Source organism: Bison bison, unplaced genomic scaffold (assembly GCF_000754665.1).
Source record: "Bison bison bison isolate TAMUID 2011002044 unplaced genomic scaffold, Bison_UMD1.0 scf7180017864179, whole genome shotgun sequence".
In the NCBI taxonomy this organism is placed as follows: Eukaryota; Metazoa; Chordata; class Mammalia; order Artiodactyla; family Bovidae; genus Bison; species Bison bison.
In genome coordinates this window covers 271770-285020 of record NW_011494751.1, presented here as the reverse complement: position 1 = coordinate 285020, position 13251 = coordinate 271770, and positions in this window count along the sequence as shown.

Genomic DNA, 13251 nt, shown 5'->3' with positions numbered 1-13251 from the left:
AGAAATCAAAGAGGACACTAATAGATGGAGAAATATACCATGTTCATGGATTGGAAGAATCAATATAGTGAAAATGAGTATACTACCCAAAGCAATTTATAGATTCAATGCAATCCCTATCAAGCTACCAATGGTATTCTTCACAGAGCTAGAACAAATAATTTCACAATTTGTATGGAAACACAAAAAACTTTGAATAGCCAAAGCGATCTTGAGAAAGAAGAATGGAACTGGAGGAATCAACCTACCTGACTTCAGGCTCTACTACAAAGCCACAGTTATCAAGACAGTATGGTACTGGCACAAAGACAGAAATATTGATCAATGGAACAAAATAGAAAGCCCAGAGATAAATCCACGCACATATGGACACCTTATCTTTGACAAAGGAGGCAAGAATATACAATGGATTAAAGACAATCTCTTTAACAAGTGGTGCTGGGAAATCTGGTCAACCACTTGTAAAAGAATGAAACTAGACCACTTTCTAACACCATACACAAAAATAAACTCAAAATGGATTAAAGATCTAAATGTAAGACCAGAAACTATAAAACTCCTCGAGGAGAACATAGGCAAAACACTCTGACGTACATCACAGCAGGATCCTCTATGACCCACCTCCCAGAATACTGGAAATAAAAGCAAAAATAAACAAATGGGACCTAATTAACCTTAAAAGCTTCTGCACTTCAAAGGAAACTATTAGCAAGGTGAAAAGATAGCCTTCAGAATGGGAGAAAATAATAGCAAATTAAGCAACTGACAAACAACTAATCTCAAAATAAAATTATTTCTTATTGAAGGATAATTGCTTTACAGAATTTTGCTGATTTTCATACTTGTGTGTGATGGTTTTCTCCTGAGACTCCAAGTCCCAGCCACCTTGGGAGGAAGCTGTAGTATAGAAATAAAGATATTAGTTTTCTGTCCTCTGTGCTTCCCCTGAAGCCAACTGCAGTGGACAGAACCATTTCTGCACTTGCCTGACATGAGGCGCAAGGCTGCATGGCCCCTCTATATTTCCAGGTCCAGGAAGAAGCCAGAGAATCAGGTTTGGATGAAACAAAGGACCCAAAGTGATTAATACTTGAAGTCTAGGTTCTTCAAATACCATTCCCCCACCCTGTTTGCTCTTGAGAATGTCTTGCTATAAAAATAAAATAGAATCTCCTGTTACAAAGCAGTTGGAGAGAGGGAAAGGTAAGAAAAATTCACAAGAATCTTAGATAAAGCTAAGAAAGCTTTTCTCTGCTCTATTTTTTATTTGCAATAACTCTAAGACCCAATATTATACAGTCAAGCTAGCACCCAGACTTTTCATTCCTCAAAGAGTGCTCTTTTCACATCTCTCAGGACTCCATGATATCACAGTGATCAAAGACTGACTTTGACTTCTGATGAAGAAGCGTATTCTTCAAGTTGCTTCCTACTCTGTACATCTCTAAATGTTTCTGTTAGCCAGAAAAGGCAGAGCCCCACATTATAGCTACGAATATTTTAAGTTTAAGTAAAATTTTATTCCCACATTGGTTTGAAATGTTTAAAATACATAAGCATATTTAAATTATAATCTACAACCTTTTGCTTTGCATGTTATTTTTGTTTATGCCACGTGATTTATTTTATGAACAAATGACTTAATATAAAAACGGAAAATGCTCTGGTCTTTTGGCAACATTTTATTTCTCCCTCACACACTAGGCTGTGTCTCTTTTTTCTCTTTCTCTTTCAGTTTAGTTTTGAATCTTTATTTCTTATTGTTTTTACCCATTTGTGACACTTTCTACCTTTAGCACACTTCCTCAGTAGCACCTGATTACCCCAAATTTCACCTACTTGCAAACAAACCTAAAACAGCTTTCTAATCCTGCTCCTTGATTGCACTATAAACCCTGGAGGAATCTCAAATTCACTTGTCTTGTCTAAGAAGAAAATGCGTATGATCCTCAGGTCAAATAAAAACAGTGATAGCAGTATATGCTCCAGTTGGCATGAGGAGCCTCCCTTTTTTTTTAAGTTAAAATTGGGAATTTTCAGCATAAGTGTCTACAGATAGTCTTATTGAATATCTTTTGGCCAATATTTTTTACACCTCTTTATCTATAACCTCATCTCCTCTGCTGCATCAGGCTTTCTTGGGGGGATGAAGGGAAGTACACATATACATATGTAAGTATGTATATATGTAACTTTATATATGTATGTGTGATACACACGCACACACACACACATACACATTCTCTTTTCTACACATATACATATTCTCTTCAGTCTTGAGAGTCCCCTGAATCTCAGCACCACGGACAGCACCCCCATTGTCCAAACTCAATTTCTGGCAGTAAAAACCAGAACCAGACATGAATGTTCATATAACAACAGAAAGTTAAGAATGTATGCAGTAATCACTTATTGATAGATTTGGCTGGAATATTAACCCTCTTAAAGTACTTAATAAGTTGTATACTGCTATAGCAAACTTACAAGAATACTTCACAGACATGCCAACAGAGGGATGAATAAAATATTGTTAATTTTTACTGAAAATCTTTTGACTTATTGTGCTCCTCACATCTAATAACTGAGCAAAACTATATAATACTCTTTGTTTTAAAACCTCCTCATGAACTTCCAAGGTATAATCTAAATGTGGCTGCCTAGCATATGGAAGACAGGGAGAGAACAGAGAAAGAACCAGACTGCTCTAAATTGATAGTTGACAGGTTTAAATAAGCAAAAGAGAACTTACTTATAGAGTTTGTCTTGGGCAGTCACAAGACAAGTAGATTTCTGCACCTGTCTTCCAAATCTTAAAAATATATAAAAAGACCTTAAAGGGTTCAGTACTATACTCAGTCCAGGTCATTTTAATGCATATGTGTGTGTGTGTGTATTTATCACACATACATATATAAATTTACATATGTATATATGTATATGTATAGTTGCCCTCACCCCCCAAGAAAGCCTGATGCAGCAGAAGAAGAGGCAAGGTTATGAATAAAGAGGTGTAAAAAATGTTGGCCAAAAGACATTCTGAAACCATGCTTGAAAGGTGGGGTGATATCTTCCTCCCAATTCAGCTACAGGATTTGCTGAGAGGCAAGAGAGGATGAAGTGGAAGAAATCATGTAGGAACAGTGGTTCAGAGCTAAATCTGTGAACAGCACCAGCAGGCTGGTGTTTTCCCTTTTTACATATTGCCTGAAAAGTGGCCCAGAGCATTATGTAGGACAACTGAAAACCACCCAATCTTCCTGGACAAATATGTCAGTGAAGGGGTGTTGTGAAAAATTGTCAAAGCGATGTTAAAAGGATCTCTAGTTTCTAAGAACTCGTGGTTATCAAAGCAGAATGGATTAAAATTATATGGCTCTACCATTTCTGTTCTTTTTCTTTTCTAAGTGAATTCAGCCTTTTTCTTTTTTTTTTTTCTTTTCTTTTTTCTAATACTGAGTGCCTATTTCATGTGGCCTGCATTTGGTTTAAGATCATTTCCTTCACTCTTGGCCCTTAGATGGACTATGTCACTGAACAGCTTCTAAACTAGTCATCTCCAAATGTTACTCCACTGTGGCAGGATGTAATTCTCATCATTCCTGTTAAGGTATTTTGTGGCCTCCCTAAATCTGTCTATTGATCTGAGCTTTGTGTGTGATGGTTTTGGATTGCTGGCAAGGAGAAGCTCCTTCAGCAGGCAGACAATTATGTAATATGCTGAAATGGAGCTTTGGGGTGGAGAGATTTCCATTACTATTGAAGTAATCAGAGAGGGAACAATAAACTGAGCTGTTTAGGCTAGATGGTGGGCTGTATTCGATGGTCTATTCCCTGGTCTCCCACCATGCTGCACCATTAGCTGTGGCCATGAAAGTATAGGGAGCCCTCAGGAGTTTTTTGTTTTTGCATTTATTGCAGCTTGCCTTTATGAATTGTACTTTGTTAAGAACAAAAAGAAACAAAATGCATTCTAAATGTAAACAAGGTTTACTGTGATTGCCTCCAGGTAGTAGTATAATAAGTATTTTTATGTTTACATATCATTCATATTAAAAAATTTACAATAAAGCTCAATAATCCAATAATCAAGAGAAAATAAAATGAAAAGTAAAATTATGTAAGATAAAACTTCATTAAAATATCTTGATTGATATTTGAGTAAAGTTGTCATTGCTCCTCATCCCCCACGCCCAAAACTAATACACCCAAAGAGAATGCTGGTCTACTTAACTGATTTTCAGTCATTAACAGAGGCAGTTCTCACACTAGTGTAGGCATTTTAAGTTTATTTATTAACGAGAGATGTGACTCACCTTCCCAATGTTTGAAAAAATAGTGTATGGAAGCGTAGGGTACATTAATATCAGTCTGGCCAGTGGCTGCCAAGGGTCCTTAGACTCTGTGCATCTATGCATTATCCATTGTCTTGAACTTCACTTTGTAGATCCATCTTTCTACCCTACTTATCAGCCTTGTGATTTTTTAGAAAACTTCTTAATCTCATTCACTCCAAATTTATCATGTAAAATGGGAAACCTTTTGCAAACCTTTTTGCAACTCCTATAGCAAAGAGTTACATTATCATATATAAGTGCATATGTGTATATACATATATATATACACATAATTGATATATATGTAATGGTTTCACTACCAGAGAAACAATGTAAAAAAGGTGAATTAACAACCAAAAAAACTAAAGCAGAAGCTTATAAAATGAAAGTAATTTCCCTGATATCATAGATTTGTCCATCAAGAATTCCCTTTGTTTTGCCCATGTCAGGTAGATCACAAATTTATTGTATCAACTAGATGATTCATTTATATAATAGGCCTAAAATAATACATAACTAAGAAAGTGATTTGCTAAATGTGTTATGATTTTGGGAAGGGGAGATATATGGTCCAACTACTATTTCTGGATCCAGAGATTAGAGTCTGACTTTTGAAAAAAAGAAAATAGATTGCTGGCAGGGAGAGGAAAGGAGGAAGAATATCATATCCTCATTTTCAGGACAAGACCCCTGGGGGCTACTGATAATCTGAAACCAAGGCAGAAGTCCAGTTTATACAATTATTTTTCAGAGTATAAGTACATCTCCTAGTATTATGTTAGTAAATACTTTTTCCTTTCATATCCTTCTTCACTTTTCCTTCATACTCCCTCCCTCTCCTCATCATCAAGATATTTTCACTATAATTACTTTTAGTTGAGTCCCTTCATATGTGACTTGTACTGCATTAGAACATATATATATATATATTGTTCAGTCACTAAGTTGTGTCCAGCTCTTTGTGACCCCATGGACTGCAGCCTACCAGGGTTCCCAGTCCTTCACCATCTCCTGGAGTTTGCTCAAATTTAGATCTTTTGAGTCCGTGATGCCATAGAACCATCTCATCCTCTGTCATCCTTGTCATCTTCTCCTCCTACCTTCAATCTTTCCCAGCATCAGAGTATTTTCCAGCATCAGGTTATATATACATATATACATAAAGTATATATAGTATACTGCTGCTGCTGCTGCTGCTAAGACATGTCAGTCGTGTCGGACTCTGTGAGACTCCATAGACGGCAGCCCACCAGGCTGGGATTCTCCAGGCAAGAATACTGGAGTGGGTAGCCATTCCCTTCTCCAGGGGATCTTCCCAACCTAGGGACTAAACCCAGGTCTCCCACACTGCAGGTGAATTCTTTACCTTCTGAGCCACCAGAGATAGTAATGTCCTGATGTAGGGTAGATACTGAAATCACAGTCCAGAGTGCTTAATTAGGCTTCTTGAAGTCACCCTGTAAAAAATCATGATAAGGCTATGATTAAAAGCTTATTATGTCTGATGCCAAAGCGAGTTACTTTAGGTCAAAGAGGAAAACATGGCTCTTCCTGGGACCCTCACATTCCTACCATAAAGCAGTGTGAATCACTGCAGAACCCAGTCATAGGTGAGAATGAATGTCTGATTACACAGTCGGCTTATTTTAGGACAGGGATGAGTCAGGGACTGTGCCTGGGGCAGGGGTACTGAGTGATGTGGTCTTTTCCAGTACAGTAGAGATCTCAACCCTCTAGCAGCTGCTGCATCTCTCCACTTCTGGTAGAAGGTGGGATTTCTATTCTCTTTTAGGAATGTCTCAAATCTTTGTGTTCTTCCTTGGGCATATGTAAACTGATTCTTCAAAGCTGTAAGCGAGCTGGGTAAATACTGATAGAGTAGCAGGCAGAAAGCAAAGAAATGGGGAAAATGTCAATCCCTTACATATGAAAAATAAATTGAAAAAAAATCTTTTAAGACTTTCTAAAATGTTGCCATATTAACAGCTCTTAAAACGGTGAAGCAGCATTAACCTCTGCACGCAGAACTGAAAGCGTATTTCCTGTGGTGCTTCCCTGCTGTCCAATGGCAGGAAGAAAGGGAAGAAGGTACCTCTCTTACAGATTTGCAGAGGGAATTATTTTTAATTTAAAAAGTATAGTATTGACAAAATGCTAAGTTTTGTTTCATTTTTTATGCACACCATCCCCCACCCCCCCACAGCCAGCATGTACCTTCTCCTCGAGACATAGATTATTTCTTACCGTTCCCCAAAGATGCCAGACTTTTTCACATTGCATGCATTTGCAGACTTTTTTTTCTAACAGAGATACCCTTATAACAAGTTCTGCCTACTTTAAAAGGCAGATAAAGTGTTACCTCCTCTGTCAGACCTTCCCAAATGGCTTCAAGGCATTGGACGTCTTCACTTCATGTTGTTCCTACCTCTGCTGCAGTGCATATGTTTTCATCTTTATAAAAGATATATTTCAATAAAGTTGCACTGATTAATCTTAATTTCCTGCCCCCAAGGATTGAGTCTCTTACATTCTGTCTTCTGGGGTTGACAATTAGTGTGAACTGAACAAACGTATGGGCTTCTTAGGTGGTGCTAGGGGTAGAGAATCCACCTGCCAATGCTGGAGACTCAACAGACATGGGTTTGATCCCTGGGTCAGGAAGATCCCCTGGAGGAGGCAATGGCAACCCACACCAGTATTCTTGCCTGGGAAATCACATAGACAGAGGAGCCTGGAGGGCTACAGTCCATGAGGTCACAAAGAGTCAGACATGGCTGAGTGACTGGGCACAAACACATACAACAAATGTATACACAAATACACATACACACAGATACATGCTGATACATGAATTTCAACTCCTTTCCCAGACCCTCCTGTTTTTCTTTTCATGAGACAACCACATTTTATAAGGTTTTTATTGTGTGGTAAGCTCCTTGATAGGAAATGGGAAGACTCCAAAGCAAAGAAAAAGAAATTTACAGTATGTTTTCCATCTCAGAAAGAGCAGAGCATTTGCCATCCGTGAAATGTAATAATTTCACTCTGATTCCATACTTTATTATTCCATACTTTATTTTTTCAGAGTGGTGAGTTCCAACCCTAGCTGTGGTTTTGTAAACTGTGATAGCCTGCCTACTTTAAGTCATTGCTCTGACATCTAATACCTCCATCTATAAAGTGGGAATAATTCCACTTTGTGTCACAAAGATTTAGTGAGGATTTTCACTTTCATGCATTGGAGAAAGAAATGACAACCCACTCCAGTGTTCTTTCCTGGAGAATCCCAAAGACGGGGGAGCCTGGTGGGCTGCCGTCTATGGGGTCACACAGAGTCAGACACGACTGAAGCGACTTAGCAGCAGCAGCAGCAGCAGCAGTGGGTGCTCGATACATGGCAGGTGTTGAATATGTTATAGCCAACTGGTTTGGCTATGAGGGAATAGTCAGCATTTGGTTTCACCAATAAGTTTTGGAATTGGACCTCTGCTGATAAATCTACTCAGTGTATCTGGAAAAGAGCTACATCATTTACCACCAATTACCAATTACGTGGTACAGTGGGATAGTCGAAAGAGCATTGGATTAGGAGTCAAAGGCCATATCTTTATATTTACATATATTCTGGTTGACCCTAAGAAAATATTTGCTTATTTGGCTATGCTGGGTCTTAGCTGCAGCATGCAGGATCTTTTAGCTGTGCCATGCGAACTCTCAGTTGTGGCACATGGGATCTAGTTCCCTGACCAGGGATTGAACCCAGGGCCCCTGCATTAGGAGTGTGGAGTCTTAGCCACTGGACCACCAAGGAAGTCCCTATAGTCTTAAGTGAAAACATAACTGGCAACATGTGAGGACGGGTCTTGCACAAAGATTTGTACATATGGACATTTAGATTCTGGTCCAACCTTCCCCCAAATTATATTTGGATGTTAGGTAAATGATCTCTTTTTAATGGGTCTATTTCTCCACTTGTTAAATGAGGGTCACATCTAATTCCCAGAAAATTTTTGGTCATTAAATAACAGTCTAATAGTGCTGTTTACTGAATGTTTCCTATATGTCAGGCACTGGGTTAAGCTCTGTGCATGAATAATCTCGTTTAATGTTACAAAAACTGTATGAAGTAGATGCTACTACCATTTGTAAATGAGGACATTGGACTTAGCAGGATATCAGTAATGTGTCCAAGGAAACATAGCCAGTCTACTTGTATTCAAAGCTTATACTTGCAGCTGCTAAGCTGTATTGTTTCCCTCAAAGTTTGATTTATTTAACAAACATTTAATCCAGGCTTACTAAAGGTTAAATATGGAGGTTAACAGGACAAGCAAAGTCTCTGCTTTCATGAAAGTTGCATTCAACGAGAAAGAAACAAAATAGTACAGTTTTATATAGTTAGTGATAATAAATTTGGAGGAAAAAAGAAGAGCAATATGTGATGCCCTGATAAGACAGGAACAGCCCTTTAGATACCGTGATCCAGGAAGACCTTTGCGAGTTGATAACATTTATTCTGAGGCTAAATAATGAGAGAATGTGTATGTTAAAGAGACTCAATAGCATCTGGGGCATAGCTCAATGAATAAATGCTGAGTGGAAGCAGAAATCAATCATTGAATCAATCAATCAGCCTGCCAATCAGCCAGCCTACCATTAGACTCAGTCCTTCTGCTAATTGGCTGTACTGCCCAAGCAGTGATCCTTAACCCTCACTGCCTGCAGAGGAGAACATGCGAAAGAACAGATGCCCCAGGGTTTCTGATTTAATTAGCCTGGAGTGGGACCCAGTTTAAAAACTCCTCAGGAAACTTCCTGGTGGTGCAGTGGCTAAAACTCCGTGCTCCCAATGCAAGGGGCCCAGGTTCGATCCCTGGTCAGGGAACTAGATCCCACATGCTGCAACTAGAGGGTGTGATTTCTAAGCACATTGACATGTCAGAACTGCTGGACTAAATTTTGCCAAGAATTAAAGCTGCTAAGTAACCAGTGAGAAGGGAAAAGTAGAAAAACAACCATCCTTAAACCAAGGACAAGCATGGAAAATTTCCTTATTGCCAACAGTGAATTCTCCCTTGTTAAAGTTAGAATGGTTTCCACAAGTTGCTCTGAGAAACGGATAAGCCCTAAGCCCTTTTTGGTTTCAGAATTCATTTGAAAATGTCTCCAAGAAAAGCTTGAGATAGATTTTATTTTCATGCTTCAAGATTCTGCTTTGAACTTTAACCAAAACTTTCTCAACTTAAAGAATAAATTATGAATAAGGTCATAAATCTCATTAAAATCTAATATTCAGCAAAGCTGCCTGGTGTGTATACCATGGAAAATTGGATTTTACTGTAACTGGAGCCCTATGTATAATATTGCAAGTTAATTACAGAGGTTAGTTTTTCAACATGTAATGATAGCTTATACAGACTCAGTCTCTGTGATAGCATCAGAATTTAAGTGTTCTTAAGAGACAAAATTTAATAACCATTCACCTATTCAGGTTCATAAGACTAAACATTTCCTGGGTAAATAATAATTTACATCTTTTGGGTACAGATAAAAGGAATAGATTAATAAAATCTCTAAATACAGGCACCCACACAAGAGAAACAGTTCATCTTACAATATATGTAAGGTTAGTCTAAATTTTAAAATTCCCTCATATTGTACTTAGTCTTTGATGTAAAGGTTTGGAAAGATTGGTATTATTTGGTTACACAGGTGGTCTCTTTGGGTGTCTGCACACCTTTGACTTGCAAATGGTTACTCAGTCTGTATTATTTGAGTTGATGACATAATCACAATAATTTTATTGTTTATATAGAGTACAGTAAAAATATAAAATGCCGGGTAGCAAACATTAACTGATTGTGCTTCTTTTGTCTGTTTCTGAAGGGAAGTGTACAATGCTTTCCTCTTATAAAATAGCACTTGTTACACCACAAACATGCAGACACACACACGCATGCCCACACACCCCTATATTCTTCATTCCTCAATACAAAAGGCGTACCAAAGTGACAGAGTGCGTATCTATGTTTTGTTTTCCTTAGCTAAATAAGTTTTTGGTTCAGTTAAATCAATATACTAAAGGATAATTTAATGAAAAGAAGACACAAATTACGTTTTCTTGTTTCTCTGAAATAAATTAATTCACAGGGTGCTTTATCTTGTTTAGAAGTTGTCTTAACCCAGGAGATATCACTGAATAATCATTAACGCAGAAAAATAAACTTGGCACAGTGCAGATATACATTTAAATAGCATTGATAAATCAAATTTAAACATCGATACTTGTTAGCATTCCTTTAAATGTGCTCTCCTTCCAGCTAATGAAAACCAGGGAGAAATTCAGAATGCCCCGCCATTATTGATTGCCAAGAGTTCTAATTTCCCTCCTGAGATTGCATGCCAGCCTAAAACTTTCACATTCATATTTTACAACTAAAGAAAGTAATAATTATAAGTTAATGATATCAATGCTATTGAAATGCAATTACAACTGTTTCACTGAAAGAAAAAAAAAATCTTTGCTTTAGCAAAGCTCTCAATCAACATCTTGATTCCACAAATCCATTTGCACATGGCAAAAATTGACTTTGCATTATTGGAATGGTTCACCTGATTTTTTGAGTTCATCTCACTAGCTTTGCTCACCAGTGGTAGGAATATTAATGGGTTCTTCCTGAAGTCATAATGAGAGATTAGGCAGTTGCTGGTTTAAATAATAAATAAAGAGGCTAATTTTATATCATGTCCTTAGGCAATTGTCCAAAAAATGAGTCAGTAATGTGTATATGTGTGTGAGTGTGCGTGTGTGTCTGTGATTTTAAGATAAGAGGCAGCCAGTTTTGACATGACAGTACAAACAACCCTTAGCCTCCTGTGAGCATCATAGTTGAGCGCCTTCTGCCTCCTTCCTCTGGCAGCCCTTGCATGGGAGATGGTGTGCATTTCTCCAGTGTTTCTAGGTCTTCCACATGGGCATTCTAAGTGGAAATTCTGAAGAGTCAAAACTACTGTTTTCAAATCTAAACTTCATCAGCTGTCTTATATCTTCAGATACAAAGTTCCTTTAAGCATTTTCGGTCTACAAAAACATTCAGCCTTATTTAGCCTCAAATCCAATTTTTAAAGGATCCTCTAAAGTCGATATGAATATGTTAATTTAGTTTTATCATCATAATCACATAAGTGCTTATAAATATCTGCAGGATCCGCATGTAAGCATACATATTTTAACATTATCAAAAGACTTCTGAAATTGTTGAGTTCTTCGAACTGATTAGTTTCCAAAGAACTCTGAATTACAGAAAGAAAAAAAATACAATCTGCCAGACTCCAACATTCTCCAAACTGTATTCACTGAGTTATTAGTAATAGTTAATGTAGTTAATGTGACACTAATACTTCTAGTAAAATGACATGTTGTGTATTATTATAGTACTGAAGTTGATAAGTGTTTTATATTAGCATTTTTTCTGAGTATCACAAATTCTCTACGTCTATTTTAAAATAATTTAATTTGTTTGGATGCATCCATCATTCTAAATTTATATTTTTAACAACTTTCCTCATTGAAATAATCAATGCCTTTTAAAATTAAAATACATATGAAAAATCATCCTAGAAAAACTCTTATGTTTTTAAGCAATAAAAATCAGGATAAGAAAACCAACTCATGCATCGTACTTACACTTTAAAGCATTATGACAGCTGTAACACATGTTTATACTTTAAAAAACCATAGCATATCAATTAGCAAACATGCTTATGAAAATGTCCATTTCAAGGAACATTCTTACCATGTACATGGACTTGTAAATCCCAAGATGCTGACAACATGATATGCCAGCTGTGGACAGAGAAACTGATGAAAATGCAGTAATTCTGAATTTTAATATAATATAAACCATGTCAGCAACATTTTTGAAGAGCAGCTGCCAAGATTTCAGTCCAACTGAATGGATAATGTTATTTTTATATTTTGTTCTCTTCTGGCAAATTAGACTCTTTTCCCTTTTTTTTTTTTCCTTATGATTAGCTTCGACTTATCAACAACAACAAAACTTCTGACTGAATATCATACTATAAATTATCACCCTGTTTAAAATGAAAGACTAATTATAGTGATGAAAAATAAAGAGACCACACATTGCCAAGGAGAAAAATTCCAACAAAATAATATTATTTGTTATTTGAAATTTGATATATACTATTGCAGGGATAAGTCACATTAAAAAATCTGTTCAAATTTAAATTGCAATACATGGCATCTTGCTTACTAACTCAATTTCTTGTAAACCCATGTGAAAAATAAATTTGACAGACTGTTTTGTATTGAGTCAGATTTCCTTAGTTTTAAGCCAGTCTCCTGGGAATGTATAAAAATGCAAAATAAATGGACTGTGGCACCACAGATCTTGCCAATATGATTGCCACAGCTATCAGAATATCAGGATGCAGTGTGGCTCAGGAACTCCACAGGACGATCTGGACATCAGTTGTTCAGCACCCTCCCCCCACCCACAAGCAGAGCAGACAAGCCCTGTTGGATGGTGATTTTTAATAATGACTTCATTTATCCTAACCCCCTTTTCCCACTTTCTACAGTGTTGTCAGAATGATCTTCCAAAACATGGACAAGTACAATGTATCTGTTTAAAGCTATTCTATTAATACAACCTTCCAAGAGTTTGGGAAAAAAACACAGTTCCTTACTTCTTCATAATTTGGTCCCTGCCTACCTTTCATCGGCTTCCCAGGTGGCTCAGTGGGTAAAGAATCCACCTGCAATGCAGGAGACACAAGAGATGCAGGTTCAATTCCTGGGTCAGGAAGATCCCCTGGAAGAGGACACAGCAACCCACACCAGTTCTTACCTGGAGAATCCCATGGACAAGAGGAGCCTGACGGGCTACAGTCA